This window comes from Lactuca serriola, chromosome 1 (assembly GCF_051521515.1).
Source record: "Lactuca serriola cultivar US96UC23 chromosome 1, Lser_US96UC23_V15, whole genome shotgun sequence".
NCBI classification, from domain to species: domain Eukaryota; kingdom Viridiplantae; phylum Streptophyta; class Magnoliopsida; order Asterales; family Asteraceae; genus Lactuca; species Lactuca serriola.
In genome coordinates, this window is record NC_136408.1 from 186,764,560 (window position 1) to 186,789,287 (window position 24,728).

Genomic DNA, 24,728 nt, shown 5'->3' on the forward strand with positions numbered 1-24,728 from the left:
AGGTTTCCAAGTGTTTGTGGTGATTTGTGATTTCCATTTGAGGCATTCACACTATTGGTGCTTGGCTCTCAAACTCCAAGGAATCAATCTCATCAAAAGGTATGTAATCTCATCTAACTCTTTTATGTTTAAAAGTTCCCCATGCCATGTTAGATAAGTTATGAACCTTGGAAAATTATTATTTTGCATGTATTAGACAAACATAGATCCAAGGTTTATTAGGGTTGCATGCACACTTAGGAAGTGTTAGATTGCTCAAAACCCAACAATTCTATTCTCATGTAATCATACAACTATTGTAAGGCACGTACTCTAAGTAAATATCACTCAATGACCATTCAAATACATCTCACATGTTTAACTAAGGGTTGAAAACCCTAGAAATCCCGGTTCAAGTTCATTATGGACTAGGACTCTCTTATTGGACCCAATTCATAAATCTATAACATTTTGGTCCATTTGGGTCTAGAATGATTCATTCTAACCCTAATGGGACTTGTTGGGCCATAAATGATTTAATTAACCTTAATGGGTCATAAACCCATTCCTTTTTACCATATTGGGCCGTGAACCTCCTCAAGAGACCAATGGGTCGAAAAATATTATTAAGCTTCATGAATTCGAGCAAGCCAAGAAAAAGGAGCCCAAACCAATTCATTTTCATTCCTTATAGCTTAATTCTCGGCCCAATGGATTTAATAGACAAAAAAAAAGAGAAATGAAGGATTTATGTAGCATTGACACCTCATGTTTGCATGGTGGGTTTCCATGCAAACATCACCTCAATCTCTTCTATTTCCCCTCTTCTACTACCCTCGGCTGAACCCCCCACCCCACCTCCCATTTTTCATTCAAACATCTTCAAAGACTCTCAAGAACACCTTCTTCTTCCATCAATATTTTCGAACTTTGTGGGTACTTTCAACAGGATTCTTCATCAATATCATCATCTTTGGTAAGTTCTTACATAGATCTATGATTTAACTTCTTGATCCCTTCAAAAATCTCTTCTTAAATCATGTTATTTCATGATCTTGCTTCTTAGAACCCATCTAAGTCCAAACACTTCTCAAGGAGCTTGCTAGGGCCGAGAATCACACCATTTCCTTCCATTTCTTCTTCAAACTGAGAACAAAAAAGCAAGGTGAGTTCATACCCCCTTGTTTTCGGTTTTATCTTTTTTTTGGGGGAGGATACAAGTCGCTATGTGTTAGATCTATGTATTTGTGCATGTTATGTGTGCTTTTCTTGGTTTAAGTTGTGATTATTTGATGAAACACTATAGATCTCAAAAATTCTAACCAAAAGTTGGGATATTTGTAAACTAAAAAACTTCAAACAACATACTATGAAGTTAGATGGGTTAAACATGTGAAGATTCCTAAGACATTAAACAAAATCTTGAAAAAGGGCCATTTTTGAACAAATAAACAAAAATATGAGATTTTGTGATACTTTCGGTTTTACAAGGACTAAAAGAGTCACTTTTATACAAAAATGAGTTTTTATGATATTTTTGGGAGTAAAAGGGGCCAAAATGCAAAATTTCAAATATTGGGCCATAAAAATGGGCTTTTAGGTTTTAGTGGCCCAAAAATGTAAAAATCTCGATTTATAAGGAGTAAATTCTCATTTGACTCAAGTTTAAGTCCAAAAAATGTAAACCTACGGTTTCGTGGGTTAAAAATGAAATTTTCCAAAGTTTGGGCCAAAAAAATAATTCCTTTGAAAAGTGAGATAAAAATGTAAATTTTTATAATCATGGGCCAAAAATGTCATATTTATAAAACGTTAGTCGAAAAGTGTCATTTTATTTAAAAATGGGCTACAAATGTAAATCCTTACAAAAATGAGCCGAAAATAATATTTATTATATATTTTGGGTCAAAATGTCAATTTCGAAATAGTGGGCCTAATATATCCATTACATGTCCATTTGGGCCTTTTACATGTTTGTTGGGCCAAATGTGCATATTGCATGTTAACTTGGGCCTTTACGACCCATTAACATGCTTATTGGGCCCAGTCCTTACATCACATGCTTAGCGGGCCATAACTGCGTTATTACATGTTAGTTGGGCCTTATACATTCAGTACTCGCACATGAAACAAGTTGAGGATCTAGTGATACTTTTCGGTTGACACCTTTGAGTGTATGATCGTAGCCTATAGTTATAACCAAAGTCTCCTGGAGGGAGAGCGGGAGAAATGGTCCTTAAAACAACAAAAGACCATGAATCATTAGATTTTACGGCCGTAATCACATGGAGAAATGGTCCATGGGCCGTAAACTCCACAAAGGAGTGAAATGATGCCACAATCACTTCCAAAGGCTTAGACATGAAGTAGGAGTGCTTCTTTATGACTTATAGGCTTCAAGACACAAAATGGTAGAAGTACCATGAGTTTACGGCTGTAAACTCATGAGTTACAACCATAAACTCCAAGGAAGTTGGTCCCAAAGCCGTAAACTCATAAGGAGTTTACCCTTGGACCCTAAACTCAAAGCCCAAGTCCGACAACCCTTGGATGCAATCCTTAGGAGTTATAGAACTTAAAGCAAGTGGTTAGCATGCCTTAGGATGTCTTAACTTGTGTAATTAGTGTTATAATCACTAATTGTATATATACATATGTCTTTATATGTTATTAGGATCATTGTGTGTGTTTAAGTCTTCACTTGACACCAAGCACTTGTCCGACACTTCCATACGATCCACTCACATCAGGTGAGTTCATACCCCTTAAATAACCCTTTTAAATGTTTCTAAATGTTTATAAATGATTTTATGGGGGGGGATACAAGTTGAATCATGCTAGTTGGTACATCAATCACATGTGGTTAATAACTAGCATGCAAATGGATTTACTACACTTTTAGTTGATTACTCAGTATACTACTTCCAAATGACTTATTAAAACAATTTTACATGTTAAAGCTCTTTATCAAACTGTCTTACATGTTGTATGTTTCCTTTCAAACTCTGTTACAATTGTGTTTCAAACAAAGGTTGTCTTATACTTAAAACTGTTCTTAAAGAACAAACTACTTTCAAATCATTTTATAAAATGACATCAAGTCAACTTTCCTTAGTTAATAAACTTTTCAAAGGTTTTACAAAACTTCTATTATACTTTTATATTGTCAAATGCATGCCCATATATGTATAGTTATATAAGTAATGTTTAAAGGACTTAGGACGGCTAGCTCGCTTTATTTCCTTTTCCTCGTTGGGATGTGGCCTTAGGGCATCGGTTAATCCTCCGAATGTCGTCTAAATAGTAGTTATATATCATGTATACATATATAGACATAAAAGTTCCTTCAGTCAGTTCAGTACCTTTGGGTAGCAAAGGCATACTTTTGGTTATACACATACATTACTAGTAGCTATAATAGGTATAGTTAGGAGATACTACTTACTATTCCAAGTACAAGGAATCCCACAAGAGTCAGTTCATTCATGAGTCTATACTAATACAATACATACTATATAAAGAGATAGAATTACAGAAATACAATTACCAGAATACTAATACATTACATACTATATGAAGAGATACTATTACATACAATTACAAGACATACAATTACAAGAGATACAATTACATAGATACGTTTACATAGATACATTTACATAGATACTATTACATAAATACTATTACATACGTGAAGGGACTTACCATTCCACACCCAAGGCTGTTAGCTACAGTAGGGAAAATGTACATTGACGGGTGTCTACGGTTGCACTGTTCGGCGAGTTTCCACGCCGTGAATATCCTAGTACAAAAGGATACAATTTTAGTTATTATATTATTTTCCTTCTTACCTTTACTTTGTGACACATTCACATGAACGACGAGGTAGAATATATTTGATATAGTTAAACTATTTTCCTTATTACCTTTATATTGTGACACATTCACATAATCGATGAGGTAGATTAGATTTGAATAATAATAGTTGTACAAGGAAAAACCTTCACTTATGTAGAGGTTCATACTTTCAAAACAGTCGGGTCTTGGTAGAAGACTACTTTTTATACTAGTAGGAAATATGGGATTTTCTAGGGTTTTCAAACGTTTACAAGCACATACAAACATTTTCATACTTATACAAACATTTCTTCAAAGCAATTACAAGTCTTTTATTACAAGTTACATTTACAAATCAATGACATTAAAATACTTATAAATTAACCAGCTTTATTGTTGATACTCGCTTTCAAAATAACTTGTATTCTCAGATCACCAATAGACAGGTACGACGACCAGGTTTTGTGAAGACGGAGCAGTCAAGACTCGTCTTTTATTTTGATTATTCATTATGTTGTTTTATACTATGAAAGAACACGCTTGTAATTAAAATTATACCATTAATTCAATGGATGATGTTATTGCTTGTTTACTACTTTGCATTCTTGTGATACTTTACATGACGTCCTCCGCCCCAGAACATTTTTGCCGTTCTCAGTTTTGGGGTGTGACAGGTGCCTGAAAACGCCAAGACATGCGAATTAGTCATTATCAAGCATGGTTGTAACGGCTCACTTAGAGACTAACTCCATCAAAGATTTTAGTATACTTTATACTAATCTTGACAGTACTAAAAACATACATACATTGATACTCGGTCGTGGGATTTTATGGTTACAAAACTTTTATAAGAAGAAAATATCGGATTTTCTGGGATAAATACAATTATACATTACCTTCTATTTACATCAGAAAACACATGATTTTTATCTGAAATACATCTTTGTTATCTATGTATTCCGACAGCAGCAAACACACATGCGTTAATACTTGATTTGATACATCATTTTCAAACACTTTTGCAGAAAATATCGGATTTTCTGGTGTTTTACTAACGATACAAAAATTCTCATTCAAACATGCAAATGAACTCACCAACATTGTTATGTTGACCATTTTCAAAATAACTTGTATTCTCAGGAACTCGTTAAGCGGAAGAATCAACAAGAATATGGGATTTTGTTTTGTGTACTGTTAAACATCATACTTTGAATGTTTGGATATGTAATTTAAAATATTGTACTTGATGTAAACAATGGCAGTTGTATTATATTATGCATGGTGATGATGATGATGATGTTATGTTTCATTTATACTCATTGTGATGGTATTTCAAGATGAAGTCACGTACAAGCCCCCAGACGTTTCTGTCGTCTGGTTCAGGGGTGTGACAGATTGGTATCAAAGCACTGTTTATAGTGAACTGGCATATCTAATCATACTTGATATGCAACTATAAATGCAATGGGACTAAAACACTCTGACTAAAAGGATACCTAGGCATGCATTAAAATTTTAACACTAAAAAGTTTCTGGAGGAAATTGAACACATTGATTAAACCCGGACAGTTATATAGTCATATTGGGAATGAATATAACATGATCAACTATATTTATTCAAAATATGACCAACATGTGTTTGGGAGTAATTATGGAGGGAAATGGATCTAGAAGCTTACCTCGTATCCAATAACTCTAATGAACTAAAACTTAAACAATTAAAATACTATAGGAGTATTTTGAAATACTATATGAATACTCTAGTCACACATTCCTCACCTCCAGTTTCTCACGCAGTCATCATGGATGAGACACCTCAGGGCGCTCTTTACTATCAGGCCCTAGTGGCCCATGGGGTGATCGAGGAAGACTTGTGATGGATCATGAGGCAGCTCCCAGCATTGGGCTTGAGGAGTATATGGAGACAGACTACGAGTTTGAAGAGACTGACGAGGCCATGGAGGAAGATAGAGACACCGATGAAACCCCCAACGAACCTCCTACCACAGAGGCGAGCCAGGACCAATATCCTTTATCAGCAAGGAACCCAGTTGGTGAAACTCCCTCCTTGGAGGAGGAGGTTGCCACCCTTAGGTAGCAACTATTGACAATAGAAGCACGGGCTGTGCAGGCAGAGCGCGAGCAAGACGAGGTCATCAGAGAGATGACCAAAATGGCTAATCTTGTGGCACAACACTTCGGCATCTGATACCACCCCCGACCCATTTCATCACGATTAGGAACAGCTGTATCATTTAGTAAGTATTATGTTTCTTTTATATTTTATTCTATATACTATCGACCTTATGTTTAAGTGATTACACTACTCATAAGGTCGTCATGCTGTCGGATTTTACATTCTCCTATGTGATGAATGCCATTTTAGGAAAATTTTCATGTATTAAAAACGATTATTATTAGTGGATATGCACTATGTTTTATCGTGATATTGTTATCTGCTATGTGTTCTGTATTTTATGTTAATATATGGAATCACTTAGATGCACAAACCGATTCGCCGAGTCTGTGAAAATCTAAACTTGGAAAACGCTATGTACTCAACATCTTTCCGTTCCATGATAGAAGGATGCCTCAGAGACCGAACCGCAGAAACAACACGACACCGACACCACCTGAAATAAACTCAGTCGCATTCCAAGTGGCAGTGTCAGTTGTCACACCCCAAAACCTAAGGGGGAAATGTTCCGGGGCGGAGGACGTCATGAAGTATCGCAACCAATGTACATAGTAAGCATAGTAAACACAAAACTTTACATTACATAGATTCATTTACATTTGTTTGAAAGCAAAGTGTTACAAGTGTTATACATATATATCATATGAACAAAAGTGAAGATGTGTTTTCTGCGTACACCGTCTTCGCCAAAAGGAACGCTAGGTACCTGTCTAATGCGGACCTGAGAACACAAGCATTTTGAAAATCAGCATAAAGCTGGTGAGTTCATAAGCGGTTTATTTTTCAAAAAGAATAAGTTTCCTTTGGTTTTCTGAAAAATTCGTTATTCAAGAAAATCCCATATTTTTTTTATAAAGAAAGTTTAGTTATCATTCGTTACACAATTCGATTATCAGTAGTTATGTTATCCCAGGAAAATCCCTTATTTTCATAATTGTTTAGTTATCCATTCGTTACACTCTGGTGACACTCAAGGCGTACACTAACTGTATTTCCGAAGTCTTAGTGTCATCCAAAGGAATTCTTTTGTATTCGTTCTGTTCCTAGTTGTACTTTCGTATTCGTTTTGTTCCTAACTATACTTTCGTCATTTTGTTACTATCTGAAGACATATCTTATTAGTATTAATCCTAGTTTATGATTAGCATGAATCCTTCGTAAATTATAAAATGTAACGTAGATTATAATACTTTATAAAGACATCTGCAATTCATCTGAAAGCTAACTCTGCAATTCGAACTATTGGTTAATACGGTTTTTCGATATTAAAAGCATACATAATATGAAACAATTGTACAGAAAATAATAAGTTTGAGTACAAGATTTCCTTTTACTTTTGCTTGTATTCCCCTCCTGAAAACATTTGAAAACACAGAAAAAGAGTAGGGGTATGAACTCACCAGTCGAAAAGCGTGTCGGTTTGGATGCTAGACGTCAGTTCGGGGCTTGCAAACACACAAGATTCCTATGTAATATGAAAAGATACACATTTGTATCTAATTAGGCTTTGAACTACTAATTAGTTGAGGATATACACTTCTAGTCGCGAAAACACTTCATTTCAAGTGTTTGGAGTGACCCGTGTGACATCTATGGACGTATATGGCTTGGATATGGAGTTTACTCTTCAAGATTAAACTCCTAAGAGAGTTTACGGCCCTAATGACCCACTCCCCATGATTTTACGGCCGTAAACTCATGGTGGGATGTTCTAGGGTGCTAAATGGCCTTATAACATTTGAGGGGTGATTCAAGGTTTAGTTCTAGGGCATTGGAAAGTAATTTGGACATTCTAAGGACCATTTGAGGAGTTTACGGCAGTAAACTAGGAGTTTACGGCCGTAAGCTCCCCCACACACCTTCCTTTGATGTTTTGGTGGTCCTAGGTCATTTACAAGTGTTTCTATCTAAATCTACAAGTCATAGGATGAAGTGAAGGCACCATTTGACCCATTTATAGGAGTTTACGGCCCAGGAACCCATTCTTGGGGGGTTTACGACCGTAAGCTCCTATAGGAGTGGTTTTCATCATGTTTAAGGCTCCTAATTTGTTTGTGGTTGCTTCTAGATATTAGTTCAAGGCTTAGGAGGTGTGTAAGTGGCATTTTAACACCTTAAAAGGAGTTTACTACCCATGAAAGGGTGTTTACGGCCCAAGCATGTTCTTGGGCAGTAAACTCATGTTTACTCCCTTAATGATAAGTTCAAGGTGTTCCTAGTCCATTCAAATAAGTCCTTAAGCCATATCTAAGCTCCAAAGGGGGTTTGGAAGGGTTTTATGGCTCAAAAACCCCATTTGCATGTGTTCACAGCCTAAGGCTGTTCTAGGGCCGTAAACACATGTTTATGGTCCTATTCCATGATTTGAACACGAAATTGAAGGCTAAAGATGTTATACTAGGAGCTAGGATAGTTACCTTGATGATTTGGAGCTTGAAATGAGTGATTTTGGATCAAGAACTTGGATTTGAGGAGAGAGGTTGGAGAGAGAGAGAGGGTGAAAAGGCTTCATATGAGGCTTAATCAACTTTAAATATGGTTTGGATTTGAGACACGGTGGAATTCTACCCGATACTGACGTTAACCGAGGCTTTTGGTCGCACCCGATTAAGTTGTCGTAACCCGGCGGGGTCGAATCTAAAATTTCTCAAATTAATAATTTGGGCCGTTTACATGAGTTTCTAAAGGGTTTAGACACTCACGATATCATAATAAACATATTAATTTAAATAACTTAGCCCAAAAACGAAATCGGAACAAATCGCTAAAAACGGGTTTTACGGACGGAACGGGTTACGATGATGGAACAACTTCGGGTTGTCACATTATCCCCCCCGTTAGAGGGAATTTCATCCTGAAATTCAGAATTAAGAATACAATTCATGAATTTGAAAAGAGATGTGGATAATTCTGCTACATCGGGTCTTCGCACTCCCAAGTGAATTTCGGGTCTCCGCTTGACATTCCAGCGAACCCTCACTATCGGGATCCGGCTTTGTTTCATACCTTTTAAGTCTCTCGATTTATGATTCTGATTGCTTCTTCCATGAAGTTCGGGTTTTCGTTGATCTCAATCTTGTCAGGAGGGATCACTAGGGTTTCATCGGGCAGGCGTTTCTAAAGATTCGAGACGTGGAAGACAGGATGGATACTACTAAGTCCTTGAGATAGTCGAAGTTTGTAGTTCATGGTTCTAATTCTGGCGAGGATTTCGAAAGGTCCGATGTACCTCGGGTGAAGTTTTCCGCGCTTTCCAAAGCATATCATGCCTTCCCGGGGTAAGACCTTCAACAGGACGCAATCTCCAATAAGAGGGTACATCTTCATGTATCAGAGTAGTTAAGGGTTTGACGATTCTGAAAGAAATTTTTGGGTGGGTCTGCGATAATAGCCGGCGGGACCCAAGAATTGACGGGTTTTTGTGGGTATCTTCGGTGCCAACTAATTCTCTATCGCCTTGATTTTTGGAAGGGTTCATGGGTACGCCTACTTTGTTTACTACATGACCAAGGAAAGTGGTTTAACCGAAGGGCACCACTATGAACTCGTAGTGACCATATCGAGTCCTGATCGCTGTCTTGGAAACATCATCCTCACGGAGGTTTGGCTACGGGGGTAGCTCCAGGAATTAGGTCAATGCGATACTCGACTAGACGTTCGAAAGAAATTCTCGAGAGCTCTTCAGGAGGGACATCAGAAAGGTTGCAGACTTCGGGGATGCTCTCGAGGTCTTCAACATACCATTTCCCGATGATCACATGGACTAGGAATGCACGACACTCCTTTCGGGGAAACTTTTGAGCTTTGATGCACGAAATGATGCGAAGGTTGGCATTAAGTTTGTTGCTGCAGATCATGAGAATTGGATCAGAGGAGAGATTAAGACGGATGGCCTTTTTCGTACCCATAGATATCAGCATGAGTGAGACTCAGTCATTCCATGCCAATGATAGCATCAAAGGTTTTCATGAAAAATTTGCCATTAGGTCGAATGGAAAAGAATAATCGTCCAGAGTAAGGATACAACCTATAGATATGTCGTTAGCGTTCTCTTTCTCACTGTTAGCCATCTCGACGGTACACGTTTTGATTACTAACGAAGGACTAAGTTTAGAAAGGTGTTTAAATGGATAGCTAGCAAATTTCTTTCAGCACTAGAATCGAAAAGGATTACAGGCATAAGATTTATCGAGGAGGAATATACCTGTGGCAACAGTGGGGTCGGCGGCTGCCTCATCTTGTCCAATAGCTAGGACTCTCCCAGTGTTGCCAGTTGTTGATGTCTTTGGGCAGTTTCGCTTGTAATGCCCGACTTCACCACAACCGTAGCAGGCCTGACTGATACCTACTCCGGAAGCTTGACTGGTTGATTGGGTTGGTGTTCTGCAGCTTCGTGCGGGGTGACCCTCCTGGCCATAGTTTTTACAAAACTTCTCACGACATGGACCAGGGATACGATGATGGTAATTGCACATGTTGCACCACGGAAGAATACCAACATATCCAGTGATAGGTGCTTGGGCTGAGGAACCGACAACAGAAACAGCAGCAGGGGTAGTGGCAGCGTGGACTGCCACTATATGTTGTTTCTTCGAGGACTCCTGTGAAGGCTGACTCTTCTTCTTCGTCTTCCAAAACTTTCTTTTCTCACCACTTCTCTCCGTTGGTTCAGGAGTCGTGGCTGCTTCCTCTTGGTCATCACTATGGTCGATCAGGGTTTGCGCTAGGCATTTGGCGCTGTCGTAGGTATTCAGCTTCGTAGCTAAAACGTTCCCTTTGGTTGGCTGGGTCAATCCCCAGATGAACCTCTCAATCTTCTTACTCTCCAGGGTAACCATTCCCGGACAGAGTAATGCCAAGTCATCGAATCTGGATGTGTAGGCGGTGATATCGGAACCCTTCATCTTTAGGTTCCAGAGTTCATGCTCCAACTTCTACATTTCGCCCCGAGGGCAGTATTCCGCGAACAGAAGTTCCTTCATAGCTTCCCAACCCATAGCATTTGCTACAGGTAGGGTTAAAGATTTGACTCGGCCGTTCCACCAAGTCAGAGCTTTATTGGTGAACGTGCAGGCGGCGAATTTCACCTTGTCGGATTCTGAACAGGCACAGATCTCGAAGATAGATTCGATTTTCTCTAACCACCGAGTTAGGGCAATGACACCTCCTGTGCCATCGAAGAATGTGGGTTTCGCGTTCATAAAGTCCTTATAGGAACACTCCTTCTGGTGTCCCTGACTACCTTCCTGGTTTTGGGGTTGGGGACCACCTCCTTGCCCACCTAAACCACTGAGGTTCAATTGTGATATGGTAGCAGCCACAACAACATTAATAGCTGCTTGAAACATGACATTATCAAATTAAGGAGGAGGTGGTGGCGCAGGAGGATTGTTATTCTTTGAGCTGGGTCTTTTCCTCGGAGGCATCTTGATCTAAAATAGCCAGGAAAGAGAGGATCATAAGTCCTCTGAGTTGAATCAAGAGATATGAAATAGGGGATATCTCATTAAGACAGATATAGAATTCTATTAAACGATAAAACAGGGAAGAGTTATCAAAGCAAATAAACTATTGCTAAAGGAATGATCCAGGAACTATGCTTGAATGAGGATTTCTACAACGGATTGGCTCGAGAAATACTCCCATAGTATTTCATGATTCGCTACGACAATGGCTCGATGTTTGGGGTATTAGGTAAGTTTTAGGCATGCTGAACACCACAGTCACTCCCAAGCACATGTTGGTCGTGTCTCGAATGAATATAGTTGATCAGACTATATTGACCCTAGACACGACTACATAACTGCCCAGGTTTAACCGCAGCTTCCAACACCCATTTACTTATTTTTTGTTCTACTTGTAGTTATGGATTTCGACGGTTAGGTATACTTGTATACTTTTGAAAATACTTATATTTTAAAATATACTTTTAGTTCAGAGCACTTAGGCCCCTTAATGTTGATAGTCTTATACCATGTAAGGTTTGTTATACTAGTTCACTATAAACAAGGGCTCTGATACCAATCTGTCACACCCCAAAACCTAAGGCGGAAACCTTCCGGGGCGGAGGACGTCTTGAAGTATCGCAACCAATGTACACAGTAAGCATAGTAAACACAAAACTTTACATTACATAGATTCATTTACATTTGTTTGAAAGCAAAGTGTTACAAGTGTTATATATATATATATATATATATATATATATATATATATATATATATATATCATATGAACAAAAGTGAAGATGTGTTTTCTGTGTACACCGTCTTCGCCAAAAGGATCGCTGGGTACCTGTCTAATGCGGACCTGAGAACACAAGCAGTTTGAAAATCAACATAAAGCTGGTGAGTTCATAAGCGGTTTATTTTTCAAAAGGAATAAGTTTCCTTTGGTTTTTTGAAAAAGTCTTTATTCAAGAAAATCCCATATTTTTTATAAGAAAGTTTAGTTATCATTCATTACACAATTTGATTATAAGTAGTTATGTTATCCCAGGAAAAACCCTTATTTTCCTAATAGTTTAGTTATGCATTTGTTACACAATTCGGTTATGAGTTGTTATGTTATCCCAGGAAAATCCCTTATTTTTCTAATTGTTTATTTATCCATTCGTCACATAAGTCGATTACGAGTTGTTATGTAATCCCCGGAAAATCCCATATTTTCCTAAAAGTCGTGGTTAGTTCTTAGTTCGGATTTCGATGTACTAGTATCTACCATACTTGTAGTATTAGTTAGATATTATGATATCTTAGTTATTCTACACACGAATGTCGATTATCTACTATACTTAGTTGTATTTTCGAATACTTGGATACACTCAGAAACGTACATTAACTGTATATTCGATGTTCTGGTGACTTCCAAAAGCGTACTTTAGACGTATTTCCGAAACTCTGTCGACATCCAAAGGCGTATGTTTTCGAAACTCAGTCGATGTCCAGAGGCGTACTTTCGAATTATTTCCGAAACTCTGGTGACAATCAAGGCGTACACTAACAGTATTTCCGAAGTCTTAGTGTCATCCAAAGGTGTTCTTTCGTATTCGTTCTGTTCCTAGTTGTACTTACGTATTCGTTCTGTTTCTAACTGTACTTTCGTCGTTTTGTTACTATCCGAAGACGTATCTTATTAGTATTAATCCTAGTTTATGATTACTATGAATCCTTCGTAAATTATAAAATGTAACGTACATTATAACACTTTACAAAGAAATCTGCAATTCATCTGAAAGCTAACTCTGCAATTCGAACTATTGGTTAATACGGTTTTTCGATATTGAAAGCATACATAATATGAAACAATTGTACTGAAAATAATAAGTTTGAGTACAAGATTTCCTTTTACTTTTGCTTGTATTCCCCATGAAAACATTTGAAAACACAGAAAAAGAGTAGGGGTATGAACTCACCAGTCGAGAAGCGTGTCGGTTTGGATGCTAGACGTCAGTTCGGGGCTTGCAAACACACAAGATTCCTATGTAATATGAAAAGATACACATTTGTATCTAATTAGGCTTTGAACTACTAATTAGTTGAGGATATACACTTCTAGTCGCGAAAACACTTCATTTCAAGTGTTTGGAGTGACCCGTGTGACATCTATGGACGTATATGGCTTGGATATGGAGTTTACTCTTCAAGATTAAACTCCCAAGAGAGTTTACGGCCCTAATAACCCACTCCCCATGATTTTACAGTCGTAAACTCATGGTGGGGTGTTCTAGGGTGCTAAATGGCCTTATAACATTTGAGGGGTGATGCAAGGTTTGGTTCTAGGGCATTGGAAAGTAATTTGGACATTCTAAGGACCATTTGAGGAGTTTATGACAGTAAAATAGGAGATTACGGATGTAAGTTCCCCCACACACCTTCCTTTGATGTTTTGGTGGTCCTAGGTCATTTACAAGTGTTTCTATCTAAATCTACAAGTCATAGGATGAAGTTAAGGCACCATTTGACTCATTTTTAGGAGTTTACGGCCCAGGAACCCATTCTTGGGGGGTTTACGGCCGTAAGCTCCTATAGGAGTGGTTTTCATCATGTTTAAGGCTCCTAATTTGTTTGTGGTTGCTTCTAGATATTAGTTCAAGGCTTAGGAGGTGTGTAAGTGGCATTTTAACACCTTAAAAGGCGTTTACTACCCATGAAAGGGTGTTTACGGCCCAAGCATGTTCTTGGGCAGTAAACTCATGTTTACTCCCTTAATGATAAGCTCAAGGTGTTCCTAGTCCATTCAAAGAAGTCCTGAAGCCATATCTAAGCTCCAAAGGTGGTTTGTAAGGGTTTTAAGGCTCAAAAACCCCATTTGCATGTGTTCACGGCCTAAGGATGTTCCAGGGCCATAAACACATGTTTATGGTCCTATTCCATGATTTGAACACGAAATTGAAGGCTAAAGATGTTATACTAGGAGCTAGGATAGTTACCTTGATGATTTAGAGCTTGAAATGAGTGATTTTGGATCAAGAACTTGGATTTGAGGAGAGAGGTTAGAGAAAGAGAGTGAAAAGGCTTCAAATGAGGCTTAATCAACTTTAAATATGGTTTGGATTTGAGACACGGTGGAATTCTATCCGATACTGACGTTAACCGAGGCTTTTGGTCGCACCCAATTAAGTTGTCGTAACCCGTCGGGGTCGAATCTAAAATTTCTCAAATTAATAATTTGTGTCGTTTACATGAGTTTCTAAAGGGTTTAGACACTCACGATATCATAATAAACATATTAATTTAAATAACTTAGCTCAAAAACGAAATCAGAACAAATCGCTAAAAACGGGTTTTACGGACGGAACGGGTTACGGCGATGGAACAACTTCGGGTTGTCACTTCAGTTGCGGTCACTATAGCACTAACACAAATTTGCAACGGAAACAACGGTGAAGGTAATGGGCAGGGAACCGGAAGCACTAATCAGGGAAGAAACCACAGAAACACAAGAACCTGCACCTACAAGGACTTCACCAGCGCCAAGCCTCGAACCTTCAACGGAACGGGAGCCGTAATAACCCTAAAAAGATGGATAGAAAAAGTGGAATCAGTGTTTGAAATTTGCGGGTGTCCGGAAGGGTGAAAGGTCAAGTTTGCGTCCTGCACGTTCATTGATCAAGCACTCTCTTTGTGGAATGGTCACGTAGAGGCCATGACACTCCCGGTGGCGAACGCTATGCCCTGGGAGGAGCTTAAGGAAATGATGTTGGCCGAGTACTTCCCAAGGGGAGAAATCCAAAAAATGGAGCAAGAACTTTGGAACCTCATGGTTCAAAACTCTGACATCGATACTTACATATCAAGGTTAAGTGAGCTATCCAGTTTGTGTCCTGGAATGATCACATCTGAAGCGAAGAAGGTCGAAAGATTTATTTGGGGATTGACCGATCCAATCCAAGGGAATGTGATAGCAGCAAACCCTGAGACGTATGACAGTGCAAAAAGACTAGCCAAGAAATTGTATAATCATGGCAACAAAAAGGGTGCCAAGGTAGGAGAAGTGGAAGTTAAGAATGAAGGTGATAATAAGAAAGGGAAAAACAACAAGCGAAAACGGTGACAAAACACCGAGTCATCAAAAAAGCAACAAACTGTGACTATCCATGCTGCTACTCAAGCTAACACAACACCACATGCTCCAGCCTCAGCAACACCAAATGCTACCAAGCAATACTCAGGGGCCCTACCTAAATGCAACAAGTGCAATTTCCACCATCACGGAGAATGAACGGAGATGCATTGCACAAGTTGCAACCGAAAGGGTCACACCGCAAGATACTGTAGAAAGTATCCACAACATAATCAACAGCCAAACAACAACAACAACAACAATAACAAAAAAAACAACAACAACAATGTTGGGGCCAGTCACACCTGCTATGGGTGTGGAGGAACCGGCCATTTCAGGCGCAATTTCCCCAAGGCTAACAATCAGGGGGCGGGAACATCAGGAAGGGTACTGGCATTGGGTCAAGGAGTTGCAGTTCAGGACCCAACTATCGTTACTGGTACGTTTCTTCTTAACAACACATACGTATGCATTCTATTCGATAGCGGAGCCGAGCGGAGCTTCGTTAGTAATAAATTCAAACACTTACTAAATCAACAACCCCAAAAGCTCAACGAAGCCTTCACGGTTGAAATGGCTAATGGGAAAACTGAAACAACCAAAGATGTCTATGTAGGGTGCATATTAACACTGAACAATCACTCTTTCCAAATAAATTTGATGCCAGTAAACATTAGGGGTTTTGATATGATAATCGGCATGGATTGGTTGAGCCCCCACCATGCTGATATTTTGTGTCGCGAGAAGGCCGTTCACCCTCATCTTTCCGATCATGAAACCCTAATAATCTATGGTGATAAACCTGACGCCAATCTTTGTCTTATCTCATGTATCAAGGCACAAAAGTGCCCGTATAAGAAAATTTACGCTTTCCTTGCTCATGTTGTGGATAAGATCAAGGAAGAAATAAACATAAAAGACATCCCAGTGGCATGCGACTTCCCGGATGTATTTATAGAAGATCTTCCATGAATACCACCAGAAAGGCAAGTTGAATTTCGAATCGACCTTGTGCCAGGAGCCACTCCAATTGTCAAATCGCCTTATAGGTTGGCTCCCACTGAAATGCAGGAATTATCAAGCCAGCTAAGCGAGTTGTTGGACAAAGGATTCATCCGGCCAAGCTTCTCACCCTGGGGAGCTCCGGTCTTGTTTGTCAAGAAAAAGGACGGATCCTTCAGGATGTGCATTGACTACAGAGAATTTAATAAACGCACCATCAAAAATCGTTACCCACTTCCACGAATCGATGATCTATTTGACTAGCTTCAAGGAGCCAGTTACTTCTCTAAAATAGATCTGAGATCTGGTTATTATCAACTTCGAGTCCGAGAAAGGGACATCCCAAAAACCGCCTTTCGAACTCGTTACGGTCATTACGAATTCGTTGTGATGCCCTTCGGTTTAACAAATGCCCCCGCAACATTTATGGACCTCATGAACCGGGTTTGCCGCCCATTCCTTGACAATTTTGTGATTGTCTTTATCGACGATATTCTTATCTACTCCCGGAGCAAGGAAGAGCATGGACAACACCTCCGAAAAATCTTGGAAACCCTAAGAGCTTAAAGATTGTATGCGAAGCTCTACAAATGCGAGTTTTGGCTTCGCAGCATAAACTTTTTGGGGCATGTAGTCGGCAAGGAAGGAATTCATGTAGATTCCAAGATCAAGGCCATTGAAGGCTGGGTGATTCCGAGAACTCCAGCAATTCTTGGGTCTTGCTGGCTACAATCGAAGGTTTATTCAAAAAATTTCCAAGATAGCCAAACCCCTCACCACATTGACATAGAAGAGCGTACCTTTCAATTGGACGGAAAAGCAAGAAGCTGCCTTCCAAACCTTGAAACGAGTTTACTACTATGCTTCGAATCAAGGTTTAGGTTTTGTCCTCATGCAACGTGGGAACATGATAGCTTATGGATCTAGGCAACTAAAGACACATGAAGTAAATTACACCACACATGATCTCGAGCTGGGAGCTGTGGTCTTTGCCTTAAAAATTTGGAGGCACAACCTCTATAGTACCAAGTGCACCATCTTTATAGAACACAAAAGCCTCCAGCACATTCTAAACCAAAAGGAGTTAAACATGAGGCAACGGAGATGGGTTGAGCAATTAAATGATTATGAATGTGAGATCAAGTACCACCCAAGCAAGGCTAACGTGGTGGCCGATGCCCTGAGCTGAACGGAATACTCAAGTCGCCAGGTGAGAACTCTATCAATAACCATCAAATCCCACCTAACTTCACAATTCAAGGAAGCTTAATTAGATGCATTAAAGCCGGAGAATGTCACAGGTGAAACCCTACGCAGGATGCATAAGAACTTGGAAACAAAGGAGGATGAAACTCATTACTTCATGAACAGAATCTGGGTCCCTAAATTTGGGGGATTCAGAGAAGTAGTTATGAATGAAGCCTACAAGACGCGATATTCTATCCATCCGGGTTCGGATAAGATGTACCTAGACATAAAGCAGCAATATTGGTGGCCAAATATGAAAGCAGAGATCGCCACTTACGTGGGCAAGTGTCTCACTTGCGCCAAGGTGAAAGTGGAATACCAAAAGCCCTCGGGACTATTACAACAGCCAGTAATACCCGAGTGTAAATGGGAAAGGATTATTGTGGACTTCATAACCAAATTGCCTAAGATGAAAGACGGATTAGATGCTATCTGGGTAATTGTCGATATGTTAACCAAATCTGCTCATTTCCTGCCAATAAAAGAAACTTACAAGATGGAAAGGTTGACGCGAATCTACATCAAGGAGATCATGAGACTCCATGGAGTGCCAGTATCTATTATCCCGGATCAAGATAGTAGATTCACTTCATGATTTTGGCAATCTCTTCAGAAAGCAATGGGAACATAACTTGATATGAGCACCGCTTACCACCCTCAGAGCGACGGCCGAAGCGAACGAACCATCCAAACGCTCGAAGACATGCTCCGAGCTTGTGTAATTGATTTCGGCAAGTAATGGGATACCCATTTTCCCTTGATTGAATTCTCATACAACAACAGCTATCACACGAGCATCAAGGTTTCTCCTTTTGAGGCTCTTTATGGTCGTAAATGCAGATCACCTCTATGATGGGCTGAGGTGGGAGACACCCAACTAGCAAAAGGACAATCAACATCCAACACTCTTACAGGGCCAAAAATCATTCAAGAGACTACCGAAAAAGATATCCAAATCAAAGCCCGACTTCAAGCATCGCGAGACCGACAGAAGAGCTATGCTGACAAACGGTGAAGGCCTCTGTGACAATCCGAACCTTTTTCGGTTTCCGTTATCCAAATTCCGTTAATAAAATTTGAATTTTATTAAGTTTCCATCAAAACTTCATTGTTTAGGAAATCATCTAGTTTTTTATAATTAAATTTACATAAGTGAATCCGAACCAAATCACGCGGAAACCCGAAGTCCTTGAAAAACAAACCCGTTTTCGGCCTAAGTTAGTGTATGGTCGCACACCCGTTTACGACTCACGATAGTATAAACCAATCATTTGTTTAAACAATTTCATTCTTCATTAGTTTTATTTTAAGTAATCAAACTACTTTTACATACTGAGAGTAACCAGGGTTTTTATATAGAATTACTATACACACTAGTGGTAACTAGAATTTTTCATACAAAATGTTCTATTCAAATGTTTTTGTACAGGAATACAGACATACTAGGGTTATTAGTAACTAGACATACAAACTAATGTTTTTCTCTATTAAAACAGAATACAGTAACAAACATTCATTATTAATTCTATAATTCCTTAGTTTAGGCATCAGGGTTATGTATGGAACATATTCAATAGACTGTGGAATGTGTGGTTTCTGCCTCATTTCTTGTTCCTTGTTTGGTTGTGGATTTAGGGCAGATCCACAAAGTCAATTGTCTGTTCGATATGGGTTTATACGTAGCTAGCAAGAACTAAGTAGTTATAGATGCACTAATATTATCTCACTCTTACTAAAGAAAATATTGGATTTTCTTGGAAACATGCGAACATTTTTACAAAGTCATCAACAAGATTTCATTACAAAACACCACTTATGAACTCACCAGCTTTATGTTGATACTCTTTCAAAACTGCTTGTATTCTCAGGAAATCAGTAGACAGGTGCCTCCCGGAGTTTTGAGAAGACGGAGCATTTAGAGTCTCGTCTTTTTCTTTTGATTATACTATTGATGTATAAAAACAAGTATCAAACAGATGTAAACCCCTTTCATATATGTATTCAATGTAATGGTTGTGTTTACTATGATTGCTATGATACAGTTGTTGTGATGCTACACATGACGTCATCCACCCCCCGAACGTTTCCGCTGTTCCGGTTTGGGGTGTGACAGATTGGTATCAGAGCTCTTGTTTATAGTGAACTAAGTATACCGAAACTTACATGGTATAAAACTATAAACACTAAGGGGCCGAAATGCTCTAAACTAAAAGTATACTTTTAAAATATAAAGTATTTTATAAGAAGTATACAAGTATCCATAAGTACCAGAAATAGTATCTGTCACACCCCAAAACCGAGAACGGCGGAAACGTTCTGGGGCGGAGGACGTCATGTAATGTATCACAACAATGTAAAGTAGTAAACAAGCAACAGCACCATCCATTGCATTAATACTATAATTTTAATTACAAGTGTTCTTTCAAAGTATAAGACAACATAATGAATAATCAAAATTAAAGAGGAGTCTTGATTTCTCCGTCTTCACAAAACCTGGTCGTCGTACCTGTCTATTTGTGACCTGAGAATACAAGTTATTTTGAAGGCGAGTATCAGCAATAAAGCTGGTGAATTCATAAGTATTAATGCGTCTTTGATTTGTAAAACTAGAAAGTAAAGACTTGTAAACATTTGGAGAAAAGTTTGTATAAGTATGAAAATGTTTGTAAGTAGTTATAAACGTTTGAAAACCCTAGAAAATCCCATATTTCCTACTAGTAAAAAAGTAATCTTCTACCAAGACCTAACTGTTTTGAAAGTAGTCGTCTACTAAGACCTAACTGTTTTGAAAGTAGTCTTCTACCAAGACCCGATTGTTTTGAAAGTAGCCTTCTACCAAGACCCGATTGTTTTGAAAGTAGCCTTCTACCAAGACCCGACTCTTTTGAAAGTAGCCCTCTACCAAGACCTGATTGTTTTGAAAGTAGCCTTCTACCAAGACCCGATTGTACGACTATTATTATTATTCTAATCTACCTCATCGATCATGTGGATATGCCACACAGTAAAGGTATTAATAATATATTAACTGGAGTTTTGTATCCTTTTGTAATTGTCGTAAGTACTGTAGTATTTGTAATAAGTGACTACTTTTGTACTATTTTTCCTTAATTGAAGGTTAAGGCATAATGTGATGGCTAGATCCCATGCTAAACGCTCCCTGTCAAGAGATTATGGGAACCAAACACAACCCCAACAATGATTGCAAGCCACGAACATCCACATTACTATGATCATGTATACCCAATATAACTATCACAATGCATTGTGATTCATTGGTATAGTTAGATCCTGAAATTGTTCCATGCTATAGCACCTTGTTATGTCTGTCTTGTTATCGTGTATTGTAATCGTATTTATGTAAGTGTATTCTTGTAAGCGTATCTATGTAAACATATTCATGTAATCATATTCATGTAAGCGTATCTATGTAAACGTATCTATGTAGACGTATTCATGTAAGCGTATCTATGTAAGCGTATCTATGTAAAGGTATTCATGTAACATGTGATGTACTAGTATAGACTCATGAATAAACTAACTCTTGTGTGATTCCTTGTACTTGGAATTATAAGTAGTATCTCCTAACTATACCTATTATGCTTACTAGTAATATACGAGTATATCCAGAAGTATGCCTTTGCTACCCAAAGGTACTGAACTGACTAATGGAACCTTTATACCTATATATGTATACATGATATACAATTAATATTTAGGCGACATTTGGACGAGTAACCGATGCCCTAAGGCCACATCCCAACGAGGAAAAGGAAATAAAGCGAGCTAACTGACCTAAGCCCTTTAAACATTATTTATATAACTATACATATTAAGGCATGCATTTTAAAATATAAAAGCATAAAAGAAGTTTTGTAAAACCTTTGAAAAGTATTTTGTTTGATAAAACAGTTTAAGTATAAGGAAAACCTTTGTTTGAAGCACATTTGTAACAGAGTTTTAAAGGAAACTTACAGTATATAATATAGTTTGACAAAGAGTTTTAAACATGTAAAAATGTTTAAGAAAGTCATTTGAAGAAATATGTTTGGTAAGATAGTTAACGTATAGTAAATCCATATGCATGCTAGTTATTAATCACATGTGATTGATATAATAACTAAATATGATTCAACTTGTATCCCCCCCCCCCATAAAGCATTTATAAACATTTACAAAACATTTAAAAGGTTAATTAAGGGGTATGAACTCACCTGCAGTTAGTGGATCGGATGGAAGTGTCGGATAAATGCTTGGTGTCAAGTGAAGACTTAGACACACACAATGATCCTAATAATATATGAAGACATATGTATATATATATATATATATATAATTAGGGATTATAACACTAATTAAACATGTATAAACACCCTAATATGAGGAAAACACTTTGGTCAAGTGTTAGGAGGCTATTAGGTTGCAACAAAAGAGTGTAAGGCCTTATACGGGAGTTTATGGTCAATGGACCATGTTTGTTGGAGTTTATGGCCTAGGGGAGTTTACTCCTGACCGTAAACTCTAAATTAGGTCACCAAATGAGGTTTAAAACTATCATAACTTAAGTGGCTAAGTTTTCCAAGGCTTAAACAAGAGGTTGGGTGAGTTTAAGGTCCAAGAATTGCCTTGTATGGTGTTTACGGTATGGGGACCACTTCCCCATGAGTTTACGGCTGTAAACTCATGGTAATAAGTACCATTTCGTGTTTTGAAGTCCTTAGCTCAATGGTGTAAGGCTCTATGATAATATCCAAGGCTTACTAAGGTGTTAGGGGCATCAAAACACCCTTTGGGGGTGTTTACGGTTTTGGGTGATTCCCAAACCGTAAACTCATGTTCATGGGGGGTTTTTGGAACTTTTCGAGTTCTAAACTCATCAAGGAAAGGACCTATGCTAGTTATCAAGGCTTAGAAGGAACTAGGGCACACTTTGGCACCCGTTTTAGGGTTTACGGTCTAAGAACATCATGGACCGTAAACACCTTGTTCTTGGTGTTTCTTGGGTGATTTCTTGATATATGGAAATGTAACAAGATTTAATATACTCTAGGATAGAAGTACTTACATTTGGGAAGAAAGCTTGAAGATCCTTGGGAGAGAAATCGGGTTTTCTCTAGTTGAAATGGAAGAAATGAAGGAAAAATGGCTAAGTGTCGTATATATAGTATTTAGGGTTTACGGTCCAAATGCCATTTTTGGGCCATAAACTCCAAACTCTTGGAGTTTTGAGACTTCTAAGATGCAAAAAATGCCCTGTAGTATACATTCTATGTTTACCTCTTGAAGGGTTAAAGCTCATAATGCTCAAACGGACACCAAACGTGCTAAAAGGTAGCAACAATGAGTTTGACTTTCTGTGAAGTGTTTGACTGAACTGGATGGAAAATTTCAGGTTGTTGCATCATCCTCCAGTTAGAGGGAATTTCGTCCCGAAATTAGAATTTAGGTAAGGAGTAGGCATGAATAATTGAGAAAGGAGGTGGGGATACTTCCTAATCGATTGGTTCTCGCGTTCACAAGTGAATTCAGGTCCTCGGTTGGTATCCCAACGAACCTTCACTAATGGGATGCAGTTTTGCCTTGTTCGTCTGAATCCTCAGTCCATGATTACTATGGTTCTTCCATGAAGGCGAGGCTCTCGCTGATCTCGATCTCGTCGAGTGGGATTACGAGAGTCCTATCGGAAAGATATGTTTTCAAGTTCGAAACGTGAAGGGTAAAATGTACGTTACTGAGTTTGCGGTGTAGGATGGGTTTATGAGTTACAGGGCCGATTCGGGTAAGAATCTCGGGGGTCCTAACTCTCTTGTATTTAGCTCTCCATGCTTTCCGAAGCGTATCAAGCATTCCCAGAGTGAGACTTCCAAAAGGATTTGGTCTCTCATTTGGAATTCCAAGGTTTCTTTTTCTTGCTTCTCTTCCCAATCAAGGGCCACTCCCTTCTGAGTCAAAGTTGTAAGAGGTTCTGTAATTCGCGAGGAGTTCTGAATGAACTTCCAATAATAGGTCAGTGAGACCTAGAATTTGGTGAATTTCGCAAGCATCTTCAGTGTTGACAAATTCTCAATGATTTTGATTTTTGGAAGGGTCCTCAAGAATTCCCACTTCACTGGTAATGTGTCTTAGGAATTCAACTCTTCAAATCTAAAATTCATGTTATAGAATTTCACGAAGAGTTTCTCTGATCGTAATGTTCCCATGGTTCGTTATAGATGCTCTTTATGGTTTCCTTCTTACTACGAGAGTAGATAAGTAAGTTATTTACAAGGATAATGACGAACTAATCCAAGTAAGAATGGTGTACCCTATTCATTAAGCTCATGAATACTACGGGTGTATTGGTCCTATCCGAAGGATATCACTACAGAATCGTAGTGCCCGCATCGAGTTTGGAAGATTGTCCTCGGAACATCCTTCACTATCACTCGTAACTGGTGATATTCGGATCTTATGTCCATTTCTGAAATGCACTTCGTTCCTTGCGGTTGATCAACCAATTCATCTAAGCGAGGTAGAAGGTAATGATTTCAAATGGAAGTCCCGTAGAGGTCTACGCCACAAGGACTTCCCAAGGTGTTACCCATCATAGTACTTCTCTCGCCTTAGCACGTTTAACTGCGGAGTTCTGATGGGATCCGGTGCAGTAGCGTTGGTATGATCGCATCCGCTGAAGTCTGTCTTTTTGAAGAATAAGACCGGAGTTCTCAAGGGTGAGGAGCTTGGTCTTCTCATTCTAATGTTGAGCAGTCGTTAAGCTGTCCGGATGGTTCTTGTATCTCCGTGGGCGTTAGACCGTAGAGCGATCTGGTTATAGGAGTCGTATTGGGTTCTAAGTTTGTTCGCATGACGATGCGATTACTCATAGTCTTGGGCAGTCTCCATCTTGAAGCTCATATTAAAC

General features: G+C 38.7%; 1 pseudogene; it reads right to left on the minus strand.

Moving 5' to 3' along the window:
- Window positions 1-24,374: 24,374 nt before the first annotated feature.
- On the minus strand, window positions 24,375-24,493 carry LOC145080460 (5S ribosomal RNA; annotated as a pseudogene).
- Between the last annotated feature and the right edge of the window lie 235 nt (window positions 24,494-24,728).